At 42.1% G+C, this 12,967-nt stretch overlaps 1 protein-coding gene across 1 annotated transcript in view; it reads left to right on the forward strand.

The window, feature by feature from the left end:
- Positions 1 to 12,967, forward strand: part of elp2 (elongator acetyltransferase complex subunit 2) — a 150,535-nt gene that overhangs the window by 134,071 nt on the left and 3,497 nt on the right. The window lies entirely within an intron of this gene.

The raw sequence follows: 12,967 nt of genomic DNA on the forward strand, positions 1-12,967 counted from the left end.
CTGTAGTCTTTCATCCAAAAAAACACAAAAGCTGGGCATCATGTTCCTAAACATCAACTTATTGTCTTTAGTTATAATACTTGATTAAGTATTCTTCTTTCTTGGATTGACTGGATTTTGAATCATTTTAAGTGTATGTGTACGTATTTAGGATTGAAGCAAAATGTTTGCAATTCTATCATTAGTAGGAGACAGTGAATGTATTTTAAGTGGAATATTTCTCCTTCATTAGAAAGAAAGGTTTGTGTTCATACACTATTTATCTCAAGATACCCAATCACTCTGTTCTACAATGCAAATGACTCGATACAGACTGAGGTCGACTTTTGAAATCCTCAGGATCAGCTGAGTAAAGAATCTGCACTAGGGAAGCAATAAAAAAACCTTGCTTTTCTCCAGTGCCTTTCATAATTTCAGGATGTTCCAAATGGTTTATTATCAAATGAGTATTTTTAGAAGTGCAATGTAATATAAGAAAAGCAGCAGTCAATCTGCATTCAGAAAATTCCCACAAACAACAATGAGACAATGAGCAGTTAATTTTGGTTTAGTGATGTTGATTAAGAAGTAAATGTAGGCCAAAAGAGCAGAAAATAACTCCCCTGCTATTAGTTCAAAATAGTGTCATGGGATCGTTTTGTGCACCTAACTTGGTTTAGAGTCATGTATGAAAGCTGCCACCTCCAAAAGTGGACCACTTGTTGATAATCCAGTGAAGTAATAATCTAGATTTTTAGTTCCACTCTGTGAGAAGACTTGAATTGTCAGCCTTCACAGTTGAGGTTTTCATCATGTCATAACACTTTTTAAACCAGACCCCAGCAAGTCTGCCCAGTTCATTATGGTTACAGATGGGATACCCCAAACTGTTTATCTCACAGATAAGGAAAGATGAACTGGATTCGCTTCTTTTTTCAACCACTCTTGGATTCAATATCAGTTTTAAAAATATCCTTTCCCTTAATGCATGCCTCGCTTCAAGATCCCACAAACCCTATGTTTTAGAATAATTAGGCTTTCTTGAATTAACAGAAAGATGCCAGAAGAATTAGTAACACAGCATGCAGACCCACAGATTAAAAATGAGACAGTCCAAAAAGAAAAAAAAAAGTTAAAGGAAAAAATTGATCCATCTAATAATTGTTTGTCAAGAGTGGATAGTTGAACATCCAGCCATTGCAATGGAGATTGATGTTGATAAATGAACAGTCACATTCACGGGTCCTTAGTTTTGCAGATTGGTTAAGATTCTGTAATCCTGAATATTTTGAGGGTGATTGAATTCCAGCATTCAGAGTGAGAGAGACTCCTTTTGCCATCCAATTTCCTTTTCTAAATTGGTTTGCAGCACTCAGAATTAGAGAACATTATGGGCAGCATTAGAGCAGCACATATATCTGGAAGGATTGAGGGCTACGATAATTAGGCATGAGGAAAGGTGAGGCCTTGGAGAGATTTGAAAACTAGGATAAGAATTTAAAATAAGACTACAAGACGCAGGAGCGTAAGTCGGCCATTCAGCCCATTGAGTCTGTTTCCACCGTTCAATATTGATCTGATAATCTTCAACTCGACTTTCCTGTCTTTTCTCCATTACCCTTGATTCCCTTACTGATTAAACATCTGTCTATCTCCGCCTTGCATATACATAATGACCCAACCTTTATAACCTTCAGCTTTGAAGAATTCCACAGATTCACTACCCTCTTGGAGAGGAAGTTCTGCCTCAATTCTGTTTAAAAGGTTTTGAAGTTTTGCTCTCTGAAGATCTAGGTATAGGTATTCTTTAAACCAACATATGTTAGCAAGCACTGCGGCAACCTAGTATGAGTAAGAAAATGGTCAGATGAATTTGGGTGACATCAAATTTGAAGAAGGTAGAATGTGGGTTTCCAATCTGAAATTAAAAGCAAGTCTAATTACATCAACTGTCATTGGCTGATGACAATATAACTATTGTCATTTTTTAAAAAAAATCTGATGTACTAATGTCTTCTAGTCAAGGAAATCTGCTGTCTTTACCTGATCTGGCCTACATATAAATCCAGATCCTCAACAATTTGGTTGCCCTTAACTACCTCTGAAATGGCCTACCAAGCCACTTAGCTGAAGGGAAATAAATGCTTGCCCAGCCAGTGATGTTCATAAAGAAAACAAGCGCACATTAAAATTGTCAAATTAAGAGGTAATAAAGACATGGATGAGGATTTTGTCAACTGGTAAGATGGGGCAGGAGAAAAACAAAACAAGATCATTCTTGGAATTACACAGTCTTACTGATCATACTGATATGAGATTAGAAACTCTACTCAGCAGTGATACCAAATTTGTGAATGACCTGGGTTCAACCACAAGCAGTTGCGAGGGAAAAGAATATAATTTGTACCTAGGGAACAAGATGTGTGGCAGAAATAGATTTCCCAATATTTTATTGGAGGAAATTTCTATTGATTTCGTACTGGATGTTGGTCAAGCAGTTTGATAATTTAGCAACAGCAGAGGAATTAAGAGAAGTGATTGTGAGTTAGGCCTGTTTATTGTTAAAGTTGTAGAAGCTAATACTGTGCTTTTGGATAATGTCACTGAGACTGAGCGTATAAATGAAAAATTGGAGGGAGCCATGAATATGCCTCTTGGGGAAGACCAGAGATGACTACGTAGGAGCGCGATGTGGAGCCTTTACAATTGATGAAAGAGCTCAGGTTAGAACATAGCAATTATTGTCCAACCAGCTGGATGGTGCTGAGAAGCATAAGAGGAAAACAGTATACTCAACTGATCCAAAGCTGCTACCAGACTGATAAGGATAAAGAGGATAGCTAATCTTTGATATCGAATACAATGGCATTTGTAATTTTGCCAGGAGTCATTTTGGTACTTTGGGAAGAATAGAAACTAAATATTAAAAGCAACACTCACTAGGACATTGTAAAGGCAAAGGTGGTGGAGGTAGAATGACATGGTTTGCAGGGTTAAATGGATTTGAAGGAGAAAGGGATAGTATCTGTATGGACAGCTGTTAACAAATTAGCTGATAAGCAGATGAGAAAGGGAGATTTGATGGCCAGTAGATTAGGGAACAGAATCAAGCGGCTAAAGGTGGGCCTTGGAGACAACAAGGAGCTAGAGAGGATCAGGGAGAGAAGATAAATAAAGACATAATTTCAAAGCTGGAAAAGGGAGAGCTTTCAGAGGTAATCTGACCTAGTGGAGCAGAGGAATCTATTGTATGGTCTTAATAATAGGAGCAATGAATTTATGTTAGATTAGCTAGCAGCATCTAATGTGTGTCCTTGAACCTCTGATGGGTATTTCTGTTTTCATTCACATATAATACAAATCTAATTTTGCTTAAAACAATGCAGCGTTCTCTACCTCACTGTCTTTCAAACGCTAGGGTTAGGATTAGAGTTCGACAGCCATTTTTACTTCTTCAGTCCGTAAGAAGCAGATTGATACTCTTTTTAAAATAAGAGATACAGAGATTTTCTCTTGCTAGTTCTTATATATGAAGTAGAAAAGAGATAAATTGCCTCCTGACTGTTTAATTTATGACTATTCATGCACAAACTTTGTTGCTGTTAGTATTCTGAATCCTTGAGTATAAGCTAGTCATCTCATGGGATTCAATTGTGTTTTGGAGATCTGCAAATGATATCTCAGAGCTTTTTACCAGAAGTTCCCACTATTTAACCTGCATTGCCACCATGATGTGAGATCTGGGGTCAGGGAGCTATTTCTTTATAAATGGCCAACGGCGTTAACCTTGATCTGTTCTGCCCTCAGCATTTATTGTAGACGAAGAGATAGGGTTATGGTTAGGTTTTTACCTTTTGCGGGGTCTTCGTGTCTCATGAGATAAGAACTAGACGTGAATACAGTAAGGCTGTACAGCACATTGGTTAGGCCACTTTTGGAATACTGCATGCAATTCTAGTCTCCCAGAAGAGATTTACAAGGGTGTTGCCAGGGTTGAGGGGTATGAGCTATAGGGAGAGGCTGAATAGATGGGACTATTTTCCCTGGAGTGTCGGAAGCTGAGGGGTGACCTTATCGAGGTTTATAAAATCATGAGGGGCATGGATAGGATAAATAGACAAGCTCTTTTCCTTGAGGTGAGGGAGTTAAAAACTAGAGGGCATAGGTTTAAGGTGAAAGGGGAAAGATTTAAAACGGACCTAAAGGGCAACATTTTCATGCAGAGGATGGTGCCAGAGGAAATGGTGCAGATTGGTACAATTACAACACTTGAAAAGCATCTGGATGGTGGTATATGAATAGGAAAGATTAGAGGGATATGTGCCAAATGCTGGCAAATGGGACCAGATTTATCTAGGTTATCTGTTGGTATGGACGGGTTGGACCAAAGAGTCTGTTACCATGCTCTACATCTCTGTGACTCTAAAACAGAATGGGTGCCTGAGAAGCAATATCTAATTCCCTAAATGAGAAAGAATACAAATGATTAAACACTCTTTGCTTTTTCTAAATCAAGGCAGAAAGTTCACAAATGCTGCTTGATGTAGGTAGATGTACAGGGATATATTTTTGGGGAAATAGAGTAGAATGAAAATATACTCCATATCCTTTAATGAGGGGTCGTATTCTATCCTCAGTTACCCTTTTGTCCTTCATGTATTTATAAAATCCCTTTTGATTCTCCTTAACCTTATTTGCCAATGCTATCTCATGTCCCCTTTTTGCTCTCCTGATTTCCCTCTTAAATATGCTCCTACTGCCTTTATACTCTTAAAAGGATTCATTCGATTTCTCCTGTTTACGTGTGGCATATGCTTTCTTTTTTTTCTTGACCCAAACCTCATTTTCTTTCCTCTTCCAGCATTCGCAACACCTACCAACCTTGACTTGCACCCTAGCAGGAGCATACTGTCTCTGGACTCTTGTCATCTCATTTTTGAAGGCTTCCCATTTTCCAGCCATACCTTTACCTGCGAACATCCGCACCCAATCAACTTTTGGAAGTTCTTGCCTAATATCTTCAACGTTGGACTTAGTCCAATTTAGAAGTTTAACTTTTAAATCCTTTGTATCCTTTTCCATCACTATTTTAAAACTAATAGAATTATGGTCGCTGGCCCCAAAGTGCTCCCCCACTGACACCTCAGTTACCTGCCCTGCCTTATTTTGTAAGAGTAGGTCCAGGTTTGCACCTTCTCTAGTAGGTACACCCACATACTGAATCAGAAAAATTTCTTCTACACTCTTAACAAATTCCTCTCCATTTGAAACTTTAAAACAATGGCAGTCCCAGTCTATGTTTGGAAACTTAAAATCCCTAACCAATGCCACCAAAGTGTGGAACTGCAAGAAATAAGGGAAATACTAAATGAGTATTTTGTATCAGTGTTTGCTGTGGAGAACGACATGGAGGATCAGAATGAGGGGAAATAGATGGTGATATCTTGAAAAATATCATCGAGAAGGAGTGCTGGATGTTTTGAGTCGCAGAAAGGTGGATAAATCCCCAGGACCTGATCAGGTGTGTCCTCGAGCTCAGTGGGAAGCGAGGGAAGTGATTGCTAGGCTTCTTGCTGAGATATTTGTATCATCGATAGTGCAGGTGAGGTGCCAGAAGACTGGAGGTTGACTAACGTGGTGCCACTGTTTAAAGGGGTAAGGAAAAGCCAGTAAACTATAGACTGGTAAACCTGACATCAATAGTGGCCAGTTGTTGGAGGGAATCCTGAGGGACAGAATTTACATGTATTTGGATAAGCAAGGACAGATTAGGGATAGTCAACATGGCTTTGTGCGTGGGAAATCATGTCTCACGAACTTGATTGAGTTTTTTGAGGAAGTAACAAAGAGATTTGAGAGCGAAGCCGTGGATGTGATCTAATTGGACTTCAGTAAGGCGTTTAATAAGGTTCCTCTTGGTAGACTGTTTAGCAAGGTTAGCATTCCTGATGAAGGGCTCTGGCCCGAAACGTCGAATTTCCTGTTCCTTGGATGCTGTCTGACCTGCTGTGCTTTAACCAGCAACACATTTTTAGCAAGGTTAGATACCCTGAAATGGGGACAACTAGCCATTTGGATACAGAACTGGCTTGAAGGAAGAAGACAGAGGGTGGCGGTGGAGAGTTGCATTCATACTGGAGGCCTGTGACCAGTGGTGTGCCACAAGGATCATTGCTGGATCCATTTCTTTTCATCATTTATATGTAAAAATTTGATGTGAACTTAGGAAGTAAAGTTAGTAAATTTGCAGATGACACCAGTATTGGAGGTGTCATGGACAACGAAGAAGGTTATCTCAGATAGACAGTAGACAATAGGTGTAGGAGTAGGCCTGCATCACCATTCATTATGATCATGGCTGATCATCCTCAACCAGTATCCTGTTCCTGCCTTATCTCCATAACCCTTGATTCCACTATCCTTGAGAGGTCTATTCAACTCTTTCTTAAACGAATCCAGAGACTGGGCCTCCACTGCCTTCTGGGGCAGAGCATTCCACACAGCCACCACTCTCTGGGTGAAGAAGTTTATCCTCATCTCTGTCCTAAATGGCCTACCCCTTATTTTTAAGCTGTGTCCTCTGGTTCGGGACTCACCCATCAGTGGAAACATGTTTCTTGCCTCTAGAGTGTCCAATCCTTTAATAATCTTATAGGTCTCAATCAGATCCCCTCTCAGTCTTCTAAACTCAAGCGTATACAAGCCCAGATGCTCCAATCTTTCCACATAAGATAGTCCCGCCATTCCAGGAATTGACCTCGTGAACCTACGCTGCACTCCCTCCATAGCCAAAATGTCTTTCCTCAAATTTGGAGACCAGAACTGCACACAATATTCCAGGTGTGGTCTCACCAGGGCCCTGCACAGCTGCAGAAGAGCCTCTTTGCTTCTATACTCAATCGCTCTTGTTATGAAGGCCAGCATGCTATTAGCTTTCTTCACTACCTGCTGTACCTGCATGCTTACCTTCATTGACTGGTGTACAAGAACACCCTGATCTCTCTGTACTGCCCCTTTACCTAACTTGACTCCATTTAGGTAGTAATCTGCCTTCCTATTCTTGCCACCAAAGTGGATAACCATACATTTATCCACATTAAACTGCATCTGCCATGCATCTGTCCACTCATCTAACCTGTCCAGGTCACCCTGTAATCTCCTAACATCCTCCTCACATTTCACCCTGCCACTCAGCTTTGTATCATCAGCAAATTTGCTAATGTTACTATTAATACCATCTTCTATATCATTAATATATATTGTAAAAAGCTGTGGTCCCAGCACTGATCCCTGTGGTACCCCACTGGTCACCGCCTGCCTTTCTGAAAGGGAGCAGTTTATCACTACTCTTTGTTTCCTGTCAGCCAACCAATTTTCAATCCAAGTCAGTACTTTGCCCCCAATACCATGCACCCTAATTTTGCTCACTAACCTCCTCTCTGGGACTTTATCAAAGGATTTCTGAAAGTCCAGGTACACTTCATCCACTGGATCTCCCTTGTCCATCTTCAGAGTTACATCCTCAAAAACTTCCAGAAGATTAGTCAAGCATGATTTCCCCTTCATAAATCCATGCTGACTCTGACCTATCCTGTTACTGCTATCCAGATGTGTCATAATTTCATCCTTTATAATTGACTCCAGCATCTTTCCCACCACTGAGGTCAGACTAACTGGTCTATAATTTCCCGCTTTCTCTCTCGCTTCTTTCTTAAAAGGTGGGACAACATTAGCCGCCACCTAATCCGCAGGAACAGATCCTGAATCTATCGAACTCTGGAAAATAATCACCAACGCATCCACGATTTCTAGAGCCACCTCCTTCAGTACCCTGGGATGTAGACCATCAGGCCACGGGGACTTATCAGTCTTCAGACCTAACAGTCTCTCCAATGCCAATTCCTGGCAAATATAAATTTCCTTCAGTTCAGGTCCTTCAGCCACTGTTACCTCAGGGAGATTGCTTGTGTCTTCCCCAGTGAACACAGATCAGAAGTACCAATTCAACTCTTCTGCCATTTCTTTGTTCCCCGTAATATATTCCCCTGTTTCTGTCTTCAAGGGCCCAATTTTAGTCTTAACGATTTTTTTCCCCTTTCACATACCTAAAAAAGCTTTTACTGTCCTCCTTTATATTTTTGGCCAATTTACCTTCATACCTTATTTTTTCTCTGCATATGTCCTTCTTAGTAATCCTCTGTTGTTCTTTAAAAGCTTCCCAGTCCTCCGTTTTCCCACTCCACTTTGCTATGTTATACTTTTTCTCTTTTGACTTTATATGTTTCTTAACTTCCTTCGTCAGCCACGGCCACGCCTGCCTCCTCATAGGATCCTTCCTCCTTTTTGGAATGAACTGATCCTGCATCTTCTGCATTATACCCAGAAATATCTGCTGTTGTACCTCCACAGTCATCCCTGATAAGGTATTGCACCATTGAACTTTGGTCAGCTCCTCCCTCATAGCACCATAGTTCCCTTTATTCAACCGAAATATTGTCACTCCCGACTGTACCCTCTCCCTTTCAAATTACAGATTAAAGCTTATTGTATTGTGGTCACTACCTCCTAATGGCTCCTTCACTTTGATGTCCCTGATCAATTCTGGTTCGTTGCACAATACCAGATCCAGAATTGCCTTCTCCCTGGTAGGCTCAAGCACAAGCTGTTCTAAGAATCCATCTCGGAGGCACTCTACAAAGTATTTTCCTGAGGTCCAATACCATCCTGATTCTCCCAGTCTACCTTCATGTTGAAATCCCCCATAACAACTGTAGTAACATCTTTGCGACAGGCTAATTTCAGCTCCTTATTCAACTTACACCCTACATCCATACTACTGTTTGGGACCTGTAGATACTCCCAAGAGGGTCGTTCTACCCTTAGAATTTCTCAGCTCTATCCATACTGACTCTACATCCCCTGATTCTCGGTCTCCCCACGCAAGGGACTGAATATCGTCCCTTACCAACATGGCCACCCCACCCCCTCTGCTCGTCAATCTGTCCTTACGATAGCACGTATAGGCTTGAATATTCATTTCCCAGGCCCTGTCCACTTGAAGCCACGTCTCAGTTATCTGCATAATATCGTAGCTGCCAATTTCCAAAAGAGCCTCGAGCTCATCCATCTTATTTCTAATACTTCGTGCATTTATATATAGTATTTTTAATTTGTTACTGCCCTCACCCTTCCTATCAACCCCTATTTCACTCAATCTTACGACATGATCCCTTTTTGAGTTTTCTGCTTCATTGATACCATTGTCTTTCTTGATTTCCCTTGTTCTTACTGTTCCTTCAATTTCCTCCTTAAACTTCCAGTTTGTCCCCGTTCCCCCCAAGCTATTTAGTTTAAATGCAGCTGTGTTGCAGTAGCAAACCTGCCTGGCAGAATGCTGGTCCCCAATCTATTAAGGTGCAAACCGTCTCTTTTGTATAATTTATCTTACCACAAAACATACCCCCCAGTGATCCAAGAATTTAAATCCGTGCTTCCTGCACCAGTTCCCCAGCCACACATTCAAGCCCATTATCTCCCTGTTCCTAGCCTCTTCTGCCCGAGGAACTGGAAGATAACCACTCTGGACGTCCTGCTTTTCAGCCTTCTTCCTAGTTCTCCGAAGTCCCGCTGTAGTATGTTCCTCCTCTTCATTTGTGCCGACATGTACCACCACCTCTGGCTCTTCACCTTCACCCTTGAGGATTTCTCGCACTCTGTCTGCGATGTCCTTAATCCTGGCACCAGGAAGGCAACACACCATCCTTAAATCCCGCTTGTTGCCACAGAAACCGCGTTCAGTTCCTCTCACTATGGAGTCCCCTATTACCATGGCCCTGTGCGATGTCTAACTCCTTGGCTCTGCCACCACGCCAACTTTTGATTGACAGATTTGACCGCCTTGTGGACTGGCAGTGTCATCTGTCTCTACTGTTCCCAAAAGATTCAACTTGTTCCTGACAGGTACTTTCCCCACGGCCTCTTGCACCTGTCTCCTCCCTGCCTTCCTCATCATTTTCTCTCTTCTGCTCTCTTCTGGTATGGTCAGTGTAATAACCTCGCTGAAGGTCCTGTCCAGAAAGATCTCGTTCTCTCGGATGAGCCTAAGGTCCTTGAGTTCTTACTTCAGTGCTGCGATATGCTCTGTCAGTAGCTGAACAAGCACACACTTTCCACGGATATACGAGCCAGATACACCAGAGACGTTGACCTCCCATATCATGCACGTAGCACACAACCAGCTGGGCAGTCATGTCTTCACCTTCTTCAGCTGTGGCGTAATCACTTCACTCACCCTCCTTGGTGAAGACTCCTGAGCTAAAGACTCTCTCTTCTCTCAACAGGAACTTCCCTGGACTCTTTTTGGGGCAAGTCTGTGGACTTTAAAATCAGGTTAGAGGAGGAGGGTGAAAGGGAGGCCCTACTTTGTAGGACCTGGGGTCTAGTACACATCCACTCAAATAACAATCACTTACCTTCCCAACCGGCTCTGCGCTCTGACTTCACCTCTGCCCAGCTCCCGCCTCTCTCTGCTGCAAAATATTACAACAGAGTCTAGATCAGATGGGCCAATGGGCAAAGGAGTGGCAGATGGAGTTCAATTTAGATAAATGTGAATTGCTGCATTTTGGGAAAGCAAATCTTAGCAGGACTTATACACTTAATGGGAGTGTTGCTGAATAAAGACACCTTGGAGTGCAGGTTCATAGTTCCTTGAAAGTGGAGTCTCAAGTCGATATGATCGAGAAGAAGGTGATAAAATATGCTTTTCTTTATTGGACAGAGCATTGAGTTTTGGCATTGGGAGGTCATAATAGACAATAGGTGGAGGAATAGGCCATTCTGCCCTTTGAGCCTGCACCACCATTCAGTATGATCATGGCTGATCATCCTTAATCAGTATTCTGTTCCTGCCTTATCTCCATAACCCTTGATTCCACAATCCTTGAGAGGTCTATCCAACTCTTCCTTAAATGAATCCAGAGACTGGGCCTCCACTGCCCTCTGGGGCAGAGCATTCCACACAGCCACCACTCTCTGGGTGAAGAAGTTTCTCCTCATCTCTATCCTAAATGGTCTACGCCATATTTTTAAGCTTGTTCTCTTGTTCGGCACTCACCAATCAGCGGAAACATGTTTCCTGCCTCCAGAGTGTCCAATCCTTTAATAATCTTATACATCTCAATCAAATCCCCTCTCAGTCTTCTAAACTCAAGGGTATACAAGCTCAGTCGCTGCAGTCTTTCAGTGTAAGGTAATCCCGCCATTCCAGGAATTGACCTGGAATGGGGCTGTACAGGACATTGATTAGGCCACTTTTGAAATATTGTGTGCAATTCTGGTCGGTCTCCTATTGGAAGGATGTTGTGAAACCTGAAAGGGTTCAGTGAAGACTTTCAATTACCAAAAGAGAAAATGCTGCCAGGCCTGCTGAGACTTTCCAGCATTTTCGCTTTTGGTTTCAGATTCCAGCATCTGCAGTAATTTGCTTTTACCAAGTGTTTAACCCACTGCCACCTCTCTTCCAGGAATGCCTACCCTGAAGAAGTACTGCTGTTCTCTTTGAAAGGATTTTCATTTGTGTCTCTCCCCCTGTCCACCTTCACCGCTTTCCTTTTCTCTCCGTGTGGTAGACAAGGTATTTACTAAGACACTCTTCCGCAGCCATATTTCCTTCCTCAGTGACTGTCTTCGCCTCCGACTTACTCCACGTGGATTTCAACTCAAATTCCACCCTGCATGCAGCCTCCAGAATTACAGGTACTTGCCCGATATACAACATTTTTCTCGTTCTCCTTACATATACTGCCAGACCTGTTGAGATTTTCCAGCATTTTCTCTTTTGGTTTCAGATTCCAGCATCTTCAGTAACTTGCTTTTACCCAAGACTTTCAATGATGTTGCTAGGGTTGGAGAGTTTAACCTGTAAGGAGAGGTTGAATAGGCTGGGGCTGTTTTCCCTGGAACATCAGAGGCTGATGCGTGATCTTATAGAGGTTTATAAAATCATGAGGGGCATGGATCAGGTAAATAGACAAGGTCTTTTCCTTGGGGTGGGGGAGTCTAGAGGGAATAGGTTTAGGATGAGAGAGGAAATATTTAAAAGGGACCTAAGGGGTAACATTTTCACGCAGAGGGTGACACGTGTATGGAATGAGCTGCCAGAGGAAGTGGTGTTGCTGGAACAATTACAGCATTTAAAAGGCATCTGGATTGTATATGAATAGGAAGAGTTTGAAGGGATATCGGCCATGTGCTGGCAAATGGGACTAGATTAATTTAGGATATCTGGTCGGTATGGACGAGTTGGACTAAAGGGTTTCCGTGCTGTACATCTCTATGACTCCACGTGAATTGGAAAAAGCGAATAGAAGTTTCAGTGTTGAACTGTCCTGCTTTTTCTAACAAAGTGATAGCTTCAATGAGTCACTAAAAAAGAGCATAGTAAATTTGCGTTTCAAGAAAAGGGTCAATAGCAGATGCCACCAGGAAACAAATAATTCTGTCAGCATTGTGCCTGTGAACCTTCAGAATCTTGCACGTTTAGGTAAAATGAGCTAAGTTTTTGTGGGTAGCTTGAGAGATTTCCTGATTTGGCAATCCACCTTAGCTTAAATGGTCCCAGTCAACCAAATATTTCCTGCAGGGAGGCAGGGTCAGAATCGCATTAGGTTTTCCAACCCCAGAAGCAGATCCCAGTTAGCCATAGAGGAGGCTGCTCAGAGGCTCCATTTCGGTAATCTTTGACTTGCTCTCAGTTGTTTCATAGGCTGTTAAGTATGTAGCCTTCACCACATCTCCCCACCACATCTCCAAGTTAACTCCATGCCAATCCATGCTCCCCACTCACCCCTGTGGCATTGCTACAGTTTTTAGCCAGCATCCACCTTGTTCAGACATCAGGAACTATATGGAAATAACAATTTTATACAGCGCTCACTTCTATACGCTTGTTAATGAAATTCCTATTCATGAAGCCCAAAGTTCAAGT

Source organism: Hemiscyllium ocellatum, chromosome 5 (assembly GCF_020745735.1).
Source record: "Hemiscyllium ocellatum isolate sHemOce1 chromosome 5, sHemOce1.pat.X.cur, whole genome shotgun sequence".
Lineage (NCBI taxonomy): Eukaryota > Metazoa > Chordata > Chondrichthyes > Orectolobiformes > Hemiscylliidae > Hemiscyllium > Hemiscyllium ocellatum.